Consider the following 15,237-nt stretch of genomic DNA (forward strand, 5'->3'; position numbering starts at 1 on the left):
GGGGGCTGGCTCCTGTATAAGGCGGCAGGTATGGCATATTCTTGTACTGATGGAAATGGGTACACTTGATGTCAGTGACTTATGCACGGCATGACCGTGTTATAACAGTGTCATGTCTTAGTCATCTGAAATGTTTGCATTTTTAGGGTTGTCTTTGCCATAATCAGATGTCTCAATGACAAGTCATAAAATTTGTCCATGTCTACTTCACAACACTGTAATGACACTGTCATATCACAGCGTTGAGACTAGCGTTGAGTTAAGTGATGGCATATTAACTCATGAAAATAATGTGTGTGTCACTCTTGGTTAACTTAAGTATTGAATCTTGGAGACTCCTAAAACGGGTTATAGACAAAGGCCACAATTGACCCTCTGGAAGAGTGGTAGACATTTGCATATTCTGCTTTATGTAAGGAAAAGCACGTTCCCTATGTCTCAATCCACGCACTTGTGTCAGTGCACTGACAGTCAGTGCACACGGTGCAGTGAGGTCTTCAGTGCATAGTGTCGTGGAAAAAATTGAGCACTGTGCCCTCCCTGGAAGTGACGGCCGAGCATGGCATTAGCTTGCCAAAATATCAGTGGGCTACTGTTTACATTGCACAGCGTCTGGTCTGGTGCTTGTATTTACATTTCTTTCACTGTAGAAAAGGGATGCATAGACGGCCAAAAACTTGTCATTGACGCAGCTCTCTCGTTCTGATGTCTCTTTCTCCCTTTCTTTTTTTAACAACTGTAGGTGGCAGTGGACAGCGGCCCTTGAACCTGTTGCCCCAGGGATCCCAGGGGTATTCTGTGAAAATGTTGAAGGCAAATACGGCGGGAGGGAAGAATTTGATTTATATCGTGCCTCTCCAGGAGACCCTTGATATGGCTCCCCTCCCGCCAGGTGCAATTGAATTCGAAAAAATGCCAAAATCGATGTGTAAGAGCTGTGGCACCAACATGCCCCTCCAGCTCTTGGTTTCCCATATAGAGGACTGTACTCAGGTAAAAAAAAAAAAAATACCGAACCTCAATCAGGTTTTAATAACCTTCCACATTACATGTAAATGCAAAAGGAAGTTCAAGCTTGTCCATTTCACACTTTATAAGTTCTTCACATAGTCTTTTTTAACTTGAATCTGGAATCTGCACTTGAACAAATTAGAAAAAGAAAATGTTTGTCTTCATTACAAATTGATCTACCTGAAAATGAAAGACTGGTGGTGGGATTGGCCTTTGACATCATCAGGTCTGAGGCATACATCAAATATATCACATACAATGAAGCTTAACTCTGCAACCAAAATGAGGGATGTACATTTATAGATGAAGGACCTAGACCTGATTTAAGACATATGTCGAAACCAAACTGTACAGCAGGGATGGCAGCAGTGATTAGACATTATATGATATGAAGGTTAACCATTTTTACATCTAACATCTGTGTTGTCAGGAATCAACATCCAATGCTGAGGTGGACTTGGAGGAGATGGAGTTGGAGCTGGAAACGGGTCCAATGGTAAGTAGATAGTAGAGAAATTCTTATCTGGTTGGACTTTGTTTCCTTTTTAAAAAATTATCTGACAATAATTTACTGTACAGTTTGAGAAAGTACAGGATGTCCTTGATCCAACCGGTATGTGAGGGTGGTACAGAAGATTTCCAGTTCAAAACAACCAGTCGTCTCGCCAGTAGGGTAGCAAAAGCAAAAACATCTTTCTTAGATTTGCAAAGAAATAAAAAGAATATGTCTCCTTAAGGAGAGGGGGGATTCTAAATATTACAGTAAGTGAATTGGGTTCAATTTTTCCACCCAGTACTTCTGACAGAGTGGCAAAAATGTTTGACCAGTAACTATCCAGGAACTATACCAGTAACTGCCCCACTCCCCTTGCCCGTTAACAATCGCGCATAACACACCTCTCGAGGCTAATTACTTAATGAAAATGTAGTCACGTCAATACTAATTTCAGCACCGTATCTAATAGGTAGCACCAAAATGAGAGGATTTCTTAGTAAGAGAAGTTCTTTAAGCTTCTGATGGAAATGAGGGTGAGAACACGAAAAACGTCTACACTGTAAAACATTTGAAGTCAATTCGACTTCCAAATCCAAGCTCCCGTGCTGCCTTAAGTTTGCATGTTAACTCAACAACAGGCTTATTTTTGTGTCAACTCAGAAATCAAAGTCTAGAAAGTTGATCCAACTACAATATTGTTGTTGTCTCAACTTAATGTTCTTAGTCATCAAAGTTGATTGGACTTCGTAGCCATTGTTGGATGAAATTGATAGTGTAAGCTGAATTAAAAAGCCATTACAAATCATTTCAATTTAAGATTGGGAGTTTAAATAACATAATGATAGACATCATGCGATATATGACTTCAATTCCAAATTTATTTTAACTTTTACAGTACATTCAAGACGACTCACAGATTCAAGATCCCCTGCTGCCTTACATTTGTAAGTCAAAAAGTTGTAAGTCAAAAAGTTGATTCAACTACATAGTTGTTGTTCACGTTCAATGTCCCACATATTAATACATGCACAGACCATTAATACTTTATACCATCAAAATTCATGACAAATCAGCTAGCCAAACAGGGTACGGACGAAATTGTGGGTGCAGTAAGAAAACATTATGTTTTGACTTTTGGTAAGACTGATGGAGGGACACAGAATTTATGTAGAAAAAAACAAACTGTGGAGAGCTGTGGTCTAATGGTAGGGAGTTAATCTTGCAATTGGAAGGTTGCAGATTTGAATCTGTAACCATACATCAGTACCCTCATCCATGACTTCTGGGCCCTTAGGAATCTAATTCAAAAAATATTCCTCCAGGGACTATTTTACCAATATGCAGTGTGATGTCATTGAAAAGAGTATAGTACATGATGTAGTCCAAGTCCAAAACACTGTGTGGTCAACAGTCCATGTTTTGTGAACACACAAGAGATTCACAGTCTTTTTCTTCACATTGAGCCCAACTAGCCAGTTGGCATGTCCCTTTTGAAATGAATGATGACCTTGTGATGAATGATGATGAAGACTTGTAGCTGGCCTTTGTCTTTGATAAGCAGTCCAACTTGCATCCCTGTCAGCCTCAAGCTGCTCTTCACCATGAACCTGAAAAGATAAAAATAAGAAAAAATAACTTCTTATGTGTGAAACAGCTCTCTCTCGCTCTCTCTCTCTCACACACACACACACACACACGCACAGATAAACAGGACATCCCGAAACACTTTAAACCAAAGTACTGTATGTTTGCATTGTCTTTTTTTCAAAGTGTAAGAAAATGTGCACAGACATGAATTTACAGTTCTGTCTATTCTCAAAAATATGTCTAAGGTTTACACTGTGAGACCGGCAACAGTCCTTGGATGTGAATGCAACCATTGCAAATGAATGAATAATATTACAAATAGACCTGTATGTGGTATAGTGCGTTGCCATTAGTGCCAGGATAAGAGTGGATGTCAGTTTGAAAATAGATGGTGACTAAACCGTCACATGATATTTAATAAACACCTACTTAACGATGTAAAGTGTGTATGCATTACACCCCCCCAAACACACACACACACACACACACACACACACACACACACACACACACACACACACACACACACACACACACACACAGTATATGGGTGGACTATAATTGTTGTTAGAGAAGAGAATGGCCTGAAAGAGCAGAGGTGTCAATTCTGGCAACACAGATTACCTCACCTACTGAATTTGCTTATCCAGGAGTTTTATCTATGTATGAAAAAAATAGGAAAGCATTTGTAAATATGAAGACTTACAGCATACAGGAGGAATCCTCTGGAAAGTGTGGGAGTTGATGTAGAGTTGTGCAGTGGTTTTGGTTTGTGTCCTGCAAAAACAGATGAGTGTAGTTGGAAGAGATTATGATTACCTTGAATCCAAACCTAGGCACTAGAGTAAAACAAGAGTAAAACTGCCATTACGCTCTCTCTCTCACACACACACTCTCTCTCTCTATCTCTCTCTTTCTCTCTCTCTCTCTCTCTCTCTCTCTCTCTCTCTCTCTCTCTCTCTCTCTCTCTCTCTCACACACACACACACACACACACACACACACACACACACACACACACACACACACACACACACACACACACACACACACACACACACACACACACACACACACAGAAAATGGGCAATTAACTGTGTTATTGGTCAATAGTATAACAGCATGAATGTTCACCAGAGGTGTCAATCCTGGCATAGGTAAATACCCTACCACAGTTGCCTGTGCATCAGTTACATCCATAAGGGTATAGGACAGTATTTGTAAATATTAAGTCTTACGTCATACTGGAGGATTCCTCTGAGTCAATGTAGAGTTGTTGTCCTCTGGTTTGGGTCTGTGTCCTGCAAAGACAGGTGAATGTAAATTAATTGTATGTATTACCTTGAATCACAATATCTGTACATAGTGATGGAAAACACTAGCATAGAACATATTGTATACATATTACATTCCATACAGTCTATAGAGTACAGTAGGCTACCAACCTGTTTTCAGTTGCTCTCTAACGCTGAAGAACCTCAAGACAACCCAGAAAGAACGGAAAGGTCCCATGAAGGTCTGGGTACACTGGTCTGGTCTTGTGGAACACTGCAGTTAGCGGAAGCAGATAAATAACAGCAAATAAAAGAATAATGTATGAGATGGAGACATAAAAACAACTGTATGGATTACATTGGTCAAGTAACAAAATCCATTATTTGCATGTCATAGTCATTAGACAGATTTACCTGTATTACTCATTAAACAACACACTCCACGGCCTCAATGAGTGGTTCAGAATCCTCACAAATTCCTCTTCTGTGCGAATGTTCCCGTCAACTCCATCGTCAGACCCCATCATCCGTTGGTAGAAGCATGCATTTGCACCCTGTAGTTAAAACACAATATTTATCTTGTATTACTACGTTTTTACATGATTTTCATCTTGACTAATGTCGTCTACCGATTGTTATACAGCAGCATCGCGCTGAAAACATCGCTTCAAGAGGCATGTTGCCGCAATGGCTAACTGCACCTTTGAAATACAGCCAGCAATGTCCTTCAGCAGTAGGCCTACATGAGTTTGACTTCGATTAAAATGAAGTAAATAAACAGCCAAGATTATACACCAATATGTCCTTTTAGGGTAGTCTGAACAAAATTCCACAGGGTGACTTTCTAAATAGTAGTTCTAATGCTGCGTAAAAATGGTGCGTAAAAAAGGAGGGGTCCCCTTTCGCAACGCAGCCGTGTTCGGACACAACCAAAGAACTAGCATAGCAATCTGACGATTGGCCATTTAGAACGACAAACTCGTGAAATGTGGATAACCTGCCATTTGCAATAAGCAATTACCATTTCGTTCACGACACGAGATTACACCAATAGACTACATTAAACATTTAATATTGTGCAAGCAACATGACTAGTGTTTTAGGCTACAGTGAGCCCACCACATCAAAGTTTTTTTTTTAAAAAAAAAGTCTATCCTTTTGATTTTCAGTTCAACCGAGAGGCACATGTTACATTATCACTGATTCTGACGATTAAAACTACTTAAACTTACCGGCGAAAGACTGCCTGCGGCTTTGGCTCAATTGCCATGAAGTTTCCTCCTCGAGAGTACGAGGTTCCTAAATCCATTTGACGGTTGATGATGTTAAGGTCCTTCACTAGTAATTCCATTGCCAACGACAGTCTTCTTCCGCGGTTCAGTGCAGATGTGATTCCTTATTTTTGCATGAGAATCGAGTTTCTCTGCGTTATTAAGCTATTATTTCTTCAGGGGTGGCTCATTTGACTCAGCAAACAAAAGTTCCAATTTCGTGCATGCGGTTGATGTTGCTTAGCCCCACCTCCACAGTTTCCCGGTTATTTTCATTCAAACCCATGACTTTCTAAACCAAGTTCAATCAAACTATGGCAGTTCAACTCAATGGATTTCTCAGAGTTTAATATTCCCGCCTTCCCCCCTCTTTCTTTTTTTCAACTGCTGACTTGCCAACCTAAGTTCATTCAACACTATCAAATAATCAACACAATAGGCATTTGTAAGTTGTATTAGAGGAAAAACTTCCTCAGTAAAGTTAAAGATCAGGGACTTATCAGAGCTCATTGTGTTGAGGAGACCTAGAAAGTGGATTTAACTAAACGAGGCTGCAATGTTTTACAGAGTAGAGAATGTTGTATAATGGGGTGGGGTTGGGGGCGCTGGTATGATGATCAGCTGAGACCCACACAAAATGTATCTCACTGGTTACCATATGCATATATGAAGGCTAACTATTTTTAACATCTAACAAATGTGTTGTCAGGAATCAACATCCGATGCTGAGGTGGTCGTGGAGGAGGTGGAGTTGGAAACGGGTCCAATGGTAAGTAGTAGACTGTATTACTGTGTCTTGCTGCTTGGCAGTTCTGTGAACTGTGAGTTGCTGTATCGTGCCTTTACTTCACTGATAATGGAATTCTAAACTGGTTGGACAAAACACTTTTTTTGCAGCGTACCTGTCCGATTTGCCAGAGGAGTTTTCCACCACAAACACTAATGTTACACGCTAGCGTTTGTGGAGATGTGTAAGTGGATGTTATTTTCATTACCAATATAACATAACAATTGTTAAGTTCCTGTTGCACTTGCAAGTGCTTAAATATGGGCTATGTGTTCTCTAGGACATTAAACGCAATGTTTTCTGATTTTAAGTGCACCTGAGGAGCTGCCAGGACCAAGCAGTGCAGGGCAGCCAGGACCAAGCAGTGCAGGGCAGCCAGGACCAAGCAGTGCAGGGCAGAGCAGTGCAGGTCCAGCACAGAGTCAAGGAGGTGCCAAATGTAGATTCCATTCAGTTTGACACTTGCATTTAAAGGTGCACTGTGTAATATTGTTGTTGTTTGTTTCAAGAATTCATGCTACCTTCTTAGTAATGTTATCTGTCCCAGGAATACACACCACCACCATGTAATTTCAAGTGCTAGTAGTTGTGACATGATAATCACACTTTCCATGCCTTAAATGGAGTATCTTCTCTTCAGACATTCTTAACATCCAGAAATATTTTTAGTTGCACAACTGTTCTTTAGTCATACCATGAATATTTGAATGAATAGAAATGTATAGAAATAATCAAAGTTCGGTATAGGCAGCACAGTTTCAATGGGCAGCATAGCTGCAATACCTACTCTGGCCATCCTACACAGTGCACCTCTAAGGATATTCCTGAGTTTTTGTTATTTATTGGGTAGGGTTGGTTGCAAGTGCAGTTTGTGCAGTGAGTTTAAAAACACCAACCATGACTGTGCTTTTATTTGCAAACAAGACATTTGTGTACATCAATGCCTAAATGTTAATTGTTCAAGCATAAAGGACAGTGTATGAATGACATTCTATTGTTTAGGTGATGTGGGCTGGGTCCCTATTAGAGTGCATCAAACGCATCAAAACATTGCTAAATCACACTTTGCTGTTACTGTAAGGTTCCTTTGAACTACCATAACTTCATTGCAAATTTCTTCATACAAATTCTATTCATTCATAGACAATGGGTGGCACAATAGTTTTGGCAGTTGTGTGTGTTCAAAGTCTGTTCAAAAGGACATTATGTTGGTACAAAGCAACAACACTGCAAAAGCAGAGCAGGATTTCCAACTGTTGGTGTTTTCCATGTAGTACATTTTATATTTCAATACTAAGGGGGGCGTTGGTAGGCTTATGATGTTGCAATGCATATGATGAGGTCAAGGGGGAGGTTTTTTTTTTTTTTCAAAGGTTGAAAATCACTGACATAGACCATCTGAGGCCTTATAAGTCTTGACGGTGTGCAGAGCTGCACTTTGTTATCAACAACCTACTGCTCACCCTTATGACTATTTCAGATGATGCTTGGAGAGATGCTCCTACCCCGCAGGCCGCAGCACTACTGTACAGGAGAGCACTCCTTCAAAGCAAAGAGGGTGGACCACCACTTCGACCATGTCTTGATACGAGGGACGCAATTTGCCAAAGTCGGGATATCCTGAGCTTTTATAAAAGCCCACAGGTTGACTGGGCCCTTCCACTCCACTGCAACTTGACGGGTAATTACTATATAGAGAAAATCTTGTTATACAAAACCTTCGATGTTAATGGACAAACCCCAACTATGAAGTTTGGGCACTTGGTATTTATGTTTTATTTACAGTGTACCATCCTTTTAAAAAAAATCTATCCAGCGAGACGACCAATCACAGCACCTTTTCTCTGCGACCTTTGCAACCGTCAGACGTGCACGGTGGGCGTGGCCGCGCACAGACGGTTGCACAGGCTCTGCAACCGTCAGCGACAATAAGTATAAATTGGCCTTTAGGGCTGCACAATTAATCGAAAAATAATCAAAATCGTGATAAAATAGTGAAATCGAACTCGTGATTTTAATTGTGATTTAATCGTGGCAATAGTGACCTACTTTTGAGAGCGTCCTTGAAGCCAGAACATACTGACAGGCTGGTGTTTCTGGCCAGAAATCTGTCCACTTAAGTTTCATGCTATTGCCTTTACATAATTATTACAATTCATTTTATTTTGCTCATCCTGTATATAGTTCATTTTTTGTTATATTTCATCTTGTTATAATTAAAAAAAAAAAAATCTGCAAAATATCAATAATCGTGATTAATAATTGTGATTATGATTTTGACCAAAATAATCCTGATTTTGATTTTTTCCATAATTGTGCAGCCCTATTGGCCTTAAGAGGTTAACTTTAATGGATTGTAGATGCATTGCCCACACCTTGAACTATTCCAATCATAAATTTGGCTATTTTGACACATTTTGGACTAATTCAGATTCACCAGAAATAAAAGTCATTTTCAATGGGGTTTCATTTCTGGTGAATTGGAATTAAACTGGTGAGTTAGCTCCAACGCGGTATGGAAGTCTATGGGGTATATTGAATTATGGGTCATGAGATGAAACGGCTGACAGCAAAGCATGCAATGCCTCTGCCATTGACTTCAATGTTAAACGCATCAGGGTAGTGATTAAGACACACAGTCCTAACCAACTATTGGACATTGACATGTTATGTATAAAGATTTGTTTTTTTGGTATTTATAACAATTCCACAAACCAATAGTTTTTCCTCCATTTTGGCTGCTGATATGTTTTCCTTCAAGACTTTTTTTTTTTTTTTTTTTGTGTTTATGACAATTCCACAAACCAATAGTTTTTCCTCCATTTTGGCTGCTGGTACGTTTTCTTTGTACCATTCCCCTATATATTTTTTATTAGTTTGGGTTTGTATTAGATTTCAATGCATTAATATTTCATTTTAATATGTATTAATGTTAATGTATTAAATGTTAATGTGGGTTTTTACTTGTACTATATTTCACAGGTGATCCAGCTCTTGGGGTGGGGGTCCAGAGGCACTTCCTGAACCTCGCCATGGAGAAATTGCAGCATGGGTTCCATGTGCAGAGTGGTGAGGCCCCTTTTTTATATTTTGCCGTGGGTGTAATTTCGACTGTTTGCATCTGAATGATTGGCACAATATGAAACAGTGTTTCCCGCACCGCTTTCTTGCCAAGGCGGCCTCCTTTGCAAACTCAGGACACTGCCTTTTTTCCATTAACTGGCCGGCTTGCATAGCTTGTAGCAATACCTAAACTACAACTCCCAGCATGCCCGATAAAAGGCTACGCTAGGAAGACCTGCCCCTCCCTCAAATCGTGAGTCAGTCAAGACCAAAGAAACTTGACAGAAGAACAATCTCTCTGGGGGAAATGCATTGGCCACGGTGTAGTACTGGTGCGTTGCCTGAGGACACGAGTGGATGGAAAATTAACTCCCTTGCGCATGGTCATTGGTCAGTGGGTACGATGGGATACAATTTCCTTCAAGACCAAGGAGAGTATAGATAGGAGGGTTTACAGACGTCATCAGAGCATAGTATGGCTTTCTCGCTAGGGGAGTCGCATTTCTTATACGGTCAGTACTTGAGGCATCGAAGTAAAGTGCAATGCCACTAACGCCAGGGTCGAGTGTGCAACAGTCATAGACCGTGATTCAGGGTTCCCACGGCTCACGGAATATCTGTAATATCATGGAATTTCATTAAAGTTTTTCCAGTCATGGAATTTTACCATGTTGCATGCAGTCATGGAATATCATGGAATTTTCTCAACAGTTGTTGAGTGTATAACATTGTTTCTTACTGGTAATACTACAATGCTTCGCCGGAGACGGCTTGGTTTTGCGCTTTATTGTGCAACATTCTATAATGCAATGAGCCCACTACACTGAATTCTGGTGGTGGCTGGGCATCTACTCTAGGGGTGAAGATAATCTTCAGTTTCCACACTTTTAAGAACTTTTAAATGTCATTTCTTTTTTATGGAAGTGGTCATGGAAATTCTGTTTTTTTGGGTCTAGAAAGTCATGGAAAATCATGGAATTTAATATCTTAATTAGAGTGGGAACCATGGTGATTGTTTGTCAGCTGTCCTTAATTATCCCCTGCATTTAGGCGCTGTTTCCACGTAGCAGGATATTTTTTTAGCAGGGTATTATTTTCTCCTGCTAGTTCCCCCCCAGTGATCGCCAGCATCGGCCCGAAGAAACACCACCTTGACAAAGCAATTTCCTGTGGGAAACACTGAGATGATTTAGTTGAACAATTCTGCTGCACGAGTTGTCTTACCTTAAGTGGATGTAAAATATGGTGCTTTCCATTTTTCAGACGTGACTAACGTCACCCTGCTCTTTGAGGGGGAGGATGACCACCTCCTGCCCCCCACCTCAGAAGAAACTATAGCCATCGATTTGTTTATTGGCCGCATCATTGGCCACTCATTTATCCATGGCGGGCCTCCACTTTACGGCCTTAGTGAGGCGGTCGTGCAGATGGTGGTGGGGGGGACACCAGACACGGCCACAATGACCATCCTGGACGTGGAGGATGTTGACCTGAGGGACATGATTGCCATGGGAAATTGTTCCTCAGCTGTTCTTTTGCTGCATTACCATAAAGCAGTTAGTCAGCAGTGGAATCAATATTCATACATTTATTTGAAACTAACTTTGTTTTAATGTTTCTTAAGTTGGATGGAGAGGGGAAACTGGACCAGGTCAGCCTGGACAAGATTAACCACCTGGCCCTTTCCTGGGACCTTCACCCTTTGTCCCATGGAAATAGGAAATATCTTAAAAGAGAAAATCCTCAAGCATGCGGTGAGAACTATGTTCAGTTGCTCTGCCAAATAATGGCACATGCATGCATACAGAAACATGAGACAATGTTATTGGGAAAGGGTAATTGTTTGCACTGCTAAGAGTTAATTTAAGGTGCATATACTGTATATATATACACTCACCGGCCACTACATTAGGAACACCTGTTACAACTGTTTATTGAAGCACAAATGCATTCAGTTGCCACCATGTGATTGATCGTGAATTTGCATGTTAGACATGGTTGAGATGATCTGATGCGGTTCAAACCGAGCATCATAATGTGGAAGAATGGTTATTTAAATTACTTTGAACATGGCATGGTTGTTGGTGTCGAAGGGCTTGATTTCCGAAAAGACTGATGTACTGGGATTTTTACACAACCATCTCTAGGGTTTACAAAGAATGGTATGAAAAAGGAAAAAAGCAATGAGCAGCGATTCTGTGGACAAAAATGGCTTGTTGATGGCAGATGACAGAGGAGAAGGGCCAGAGCTAATATAAAGGCAAAATTAAGTCAAATAACCACCCATTACAGCCGAGGTACAACCCTGCCTTACATCAACGTTTCAGCCTATCCGAGTATTGTTGCAGACAGTTCAGGCAGTTCTGAAGGCAAAAGGGATCCAACCCAGCACTAGAGAGGAGTTCCTAATTAAGTGGCCGGTGAATGTATAGTGCTTCATTATGGGTACATTCTGAAATCACTGTTGTTATGGTCACAAAGAATGCAAAAACAGAATAGCAAAAAAAATGGGAAAGTGGCATTTGACAAAAAAGCAAGTATATTCAAGTTATATTATATTATATTATATTATATTATATTATATTATATTATATTATATTATATTATATATTATTGAACTCTGGCTTCCCCAGGTGCTACTCAGAAGATCAAGGCAGATTAAGCAGCTGAGGAAGGGCTTGAAGGAGAGGCAGGTTCTGCGTTTTCTGAGGGACAGGCCGGACACGGCAGCTGCCCTGTTCTCCAGGGTCGCTAGTGCGGTGCTCACTGCCGAGGTAAAGGCAGATTGTGACATGTTTTGGGTTGAATGTACTGTGTGAACAATGGAGGCAAGTGTAGGTAATGTATGTATGTTTTTTGTTTGTTTGTTTTTTTCCTCCCCCCTCTCCAAAGGAAATATTAAGGCACATAGTGTGGCCTGCTGTGGAGGCCGACTCGGACGACTCGGACGACTCAGACTCACCCCCCGAAAACTGCCAGGCCGAAGGGTTTTTGAGGCGATTTATTCAGACAGGTAGATACACCACACTCAACTCTCTGCGTGTGCTGGTGTGTGGGGGGAACGTGGACGGATGCATGGGTTCTGAAACGGTTTACGGCACTGTTAAGCTTTTTTCTCTCATGCATTGCTGTCACTCAGAAAGGGCAACGTTGGCAGCTTCCTCTTGTTGGGGGTGCTGCACAGTGCATTTCATTTGAAGTTAGAATACTCCACACACATTAATTCCAAGCACCCAGAAAACGGTGGTTAGAAGCTTTCATCCAAATTCACCGGAAAGTCAGAAAACTGTACGACAAGAAGATGCTGAAGTGTCAACAAGGGTCGTGTATGAGGCGAAAAGCGGTCTCAATCTGAGCCAGCTAGTGTGGACTGCGCACAACATCAGAACACAGAAATAGTGTTAAGTTATGAGAGATGTGTTTCGGTTCGTATTGATATGGGCAGTTTAGAGACAATGCATGTTGACTTTGTTTGTGTTTTTTTTAACCAACGTTTAACCATACGTTTGCAAATTGATGCAACTGCATCACACCAGGTCTTATTTTCCAAATGTGCATCGTGAATCTTACCATCCTCAGTGGATAGTACTGTTCCTTGAGGTGATAGGTTAGCTCTCACCATGGATGCAAGCCACCACTACTGATTCACCATTTGGGTCCTCCACCAGTTCAGGCTGGACTAGGGTGATAACACTGCCTGAACTCAGAAGGGCCTCTGCATCTTGTCCCATGACTTAAACTGAGAAGCGAGATGCCAACTTGTCTGTTTAGGCCCATCCTGTTGTGAGGTATTCACATGGGAAGGATGACGACGTGTTGTCGGCAGTAGGCATCGATGCATCTCTCTCAGGGCAAAACTGACCTTACCATTGGAGGCAGTTGGCTCATGCTTTGCTGCATTCTCTGCCTTCCTCCCTAGCCCAATGCTGTTGAAAGTGAAACCCCAGGTCAGGTCCTCCCTGATGTTAACTACCAGGAGGCGGAAGTCTGATAGCCTCACCACACACACACACCCTTGGTCACTAGTAGCTGGATGGCAGTCCTCTTCCTCCTGAAATACAAGGCAAGCTCCTTGGTCTTGGCAGGTTGTTTGCTCTGCATCCCACCGCCAAACACTTTATTTCATATCTGTAGGCAGACTCATCTCCCCCTGAAATAAGTCCAACTACTTTGGTGTCAACAAATTTGACCATGGTGTTACTAGTGTAGGCAGGGAAACAGCACTGCGGCAAGCCAGTGTTAAGATTGAGGACCATGGAGGTGTTATTACCTACAAGTCATAGAGGTAGAAAAGAGAGGACCCCGCCCCCCTTTTACGGCAATCTGTATCGGCCATTATCTGTAGGTAGATCAGAGAAATGGAAATTAACGTCTGTCAGAAATGGCTGAATCATGTGAAAATGTCCATTAACACACTATACAAAGACAATAGTTGAAGTGTGTTGCTAGCTATGTTCATAAAATATATTATTTGCTTTTTAAATGTATTTTATCGACTCATATGATTTAAGTAGATATTTAGCCTGACATTTCAAATCTGGTCTTTGATTAATGTGTTACTTCACACAGTTTTAGTCAAAAAATTGACAGGGGTGGGCGTGTTCTCCATTGACTTGCATTGCCTGAAGGTACCTACACTACCTACGGAAGTTGGGAAGCTCCAGCTGCCATTTTCCAGTGCTGTCGCAAATTGCTGTGTCCTCTCTAGTGTTATTTTCTACCTCTATGCCACAAGCACTCGCTGGGTGACTTAATCCAAAGGCAGGAGGACTGTGATATGCCAATGCCTGATAGGTTGTCCACCAGTCTGCTGGGGAGGATGGTGTTTAAGGCAGGGCTCGGTAGCATCCTCAGTAACCCCCCTGTAGGCAAACTGGTGTGGGTCAAAAGCAGGGGGAATGAATAATAGAATGTGCTTCCGAACTACTTATTGCAAAGCATTTTGAAAACAAAGCATTTTGACCTCATGAGTGAGTGCAACTAGCCAACCAAGGCCATGTATTATGATAATACATGGGCTTGGTTGGCTATTTGCACTCATTCATGTGGTCAAAATGCTTTGTTTTCAAAATGCCCCGTGGATAATGTGGAAAGATTGAGCGTTGTGTGTGGTGATGTACAGGTATCACAAATTGCTGGTATCACAAAATTTAGTTGAAAGACACTGGACCAGAACTCCAGATTGAAGCAGCTGGGGACCTTTTACACGTTCAGCTTTCACTTCTCATTAGGCTATTCTACCTCAACCTGTAGACCCACTAGCACTAACCAGAATTCATAATAAATTCATAATAAATGTTGATAATAAGTAACATGTCCAAACTTGGTCATCCAGGTGCCTACAAATCTAGTCTTTTTATAACATGACCTGGGTGAAGGATAATATTCACAGATTGCAAAGCCAGGTAAAAGGAAGGCTTGCTCCCGTAATAATTAATGTATGTTCGAATGTATTGCTTTATCTCCAAATGCAGCGTCTTCAACTTCTCTCCACCAACTGGTCCAGTTTTGGACGGGCTGGAATATCCCGACGGGGACAATGGCGGTGAAGCGTGAAGCGACAAAACATCTGAAAGCATCCACATGCTTCACCACCCTTCATGTGCCTTGGCACTTTGAAACCTACCATGCGTTTTGCGACCATGTGTTGTTTTGCATTTCAACAAGCAACTATGGCTTTGGCCAGGTTTGATTTCGGCCCTTTCACATTCTGGCCGTGGTTGACGTGACGCCTTATTTTTTTTTCTC

This window comes from Engraulis encrasicolus, chromosome 8 (genome assembly GCF_034702125.1).
Source record: "Engraulis encrasicolus isolate BLACKSEA-1 chromosome 8, IST_EnEncr_1.0, whole genome shotgun sequence".
Classification (NCBI taxonomy): Eukaryota; Metazoa; Chordata; class Actinopteri; order Clupeiformes; family Engraulidae; genus Engraulis; species Engraulis encrasicolus.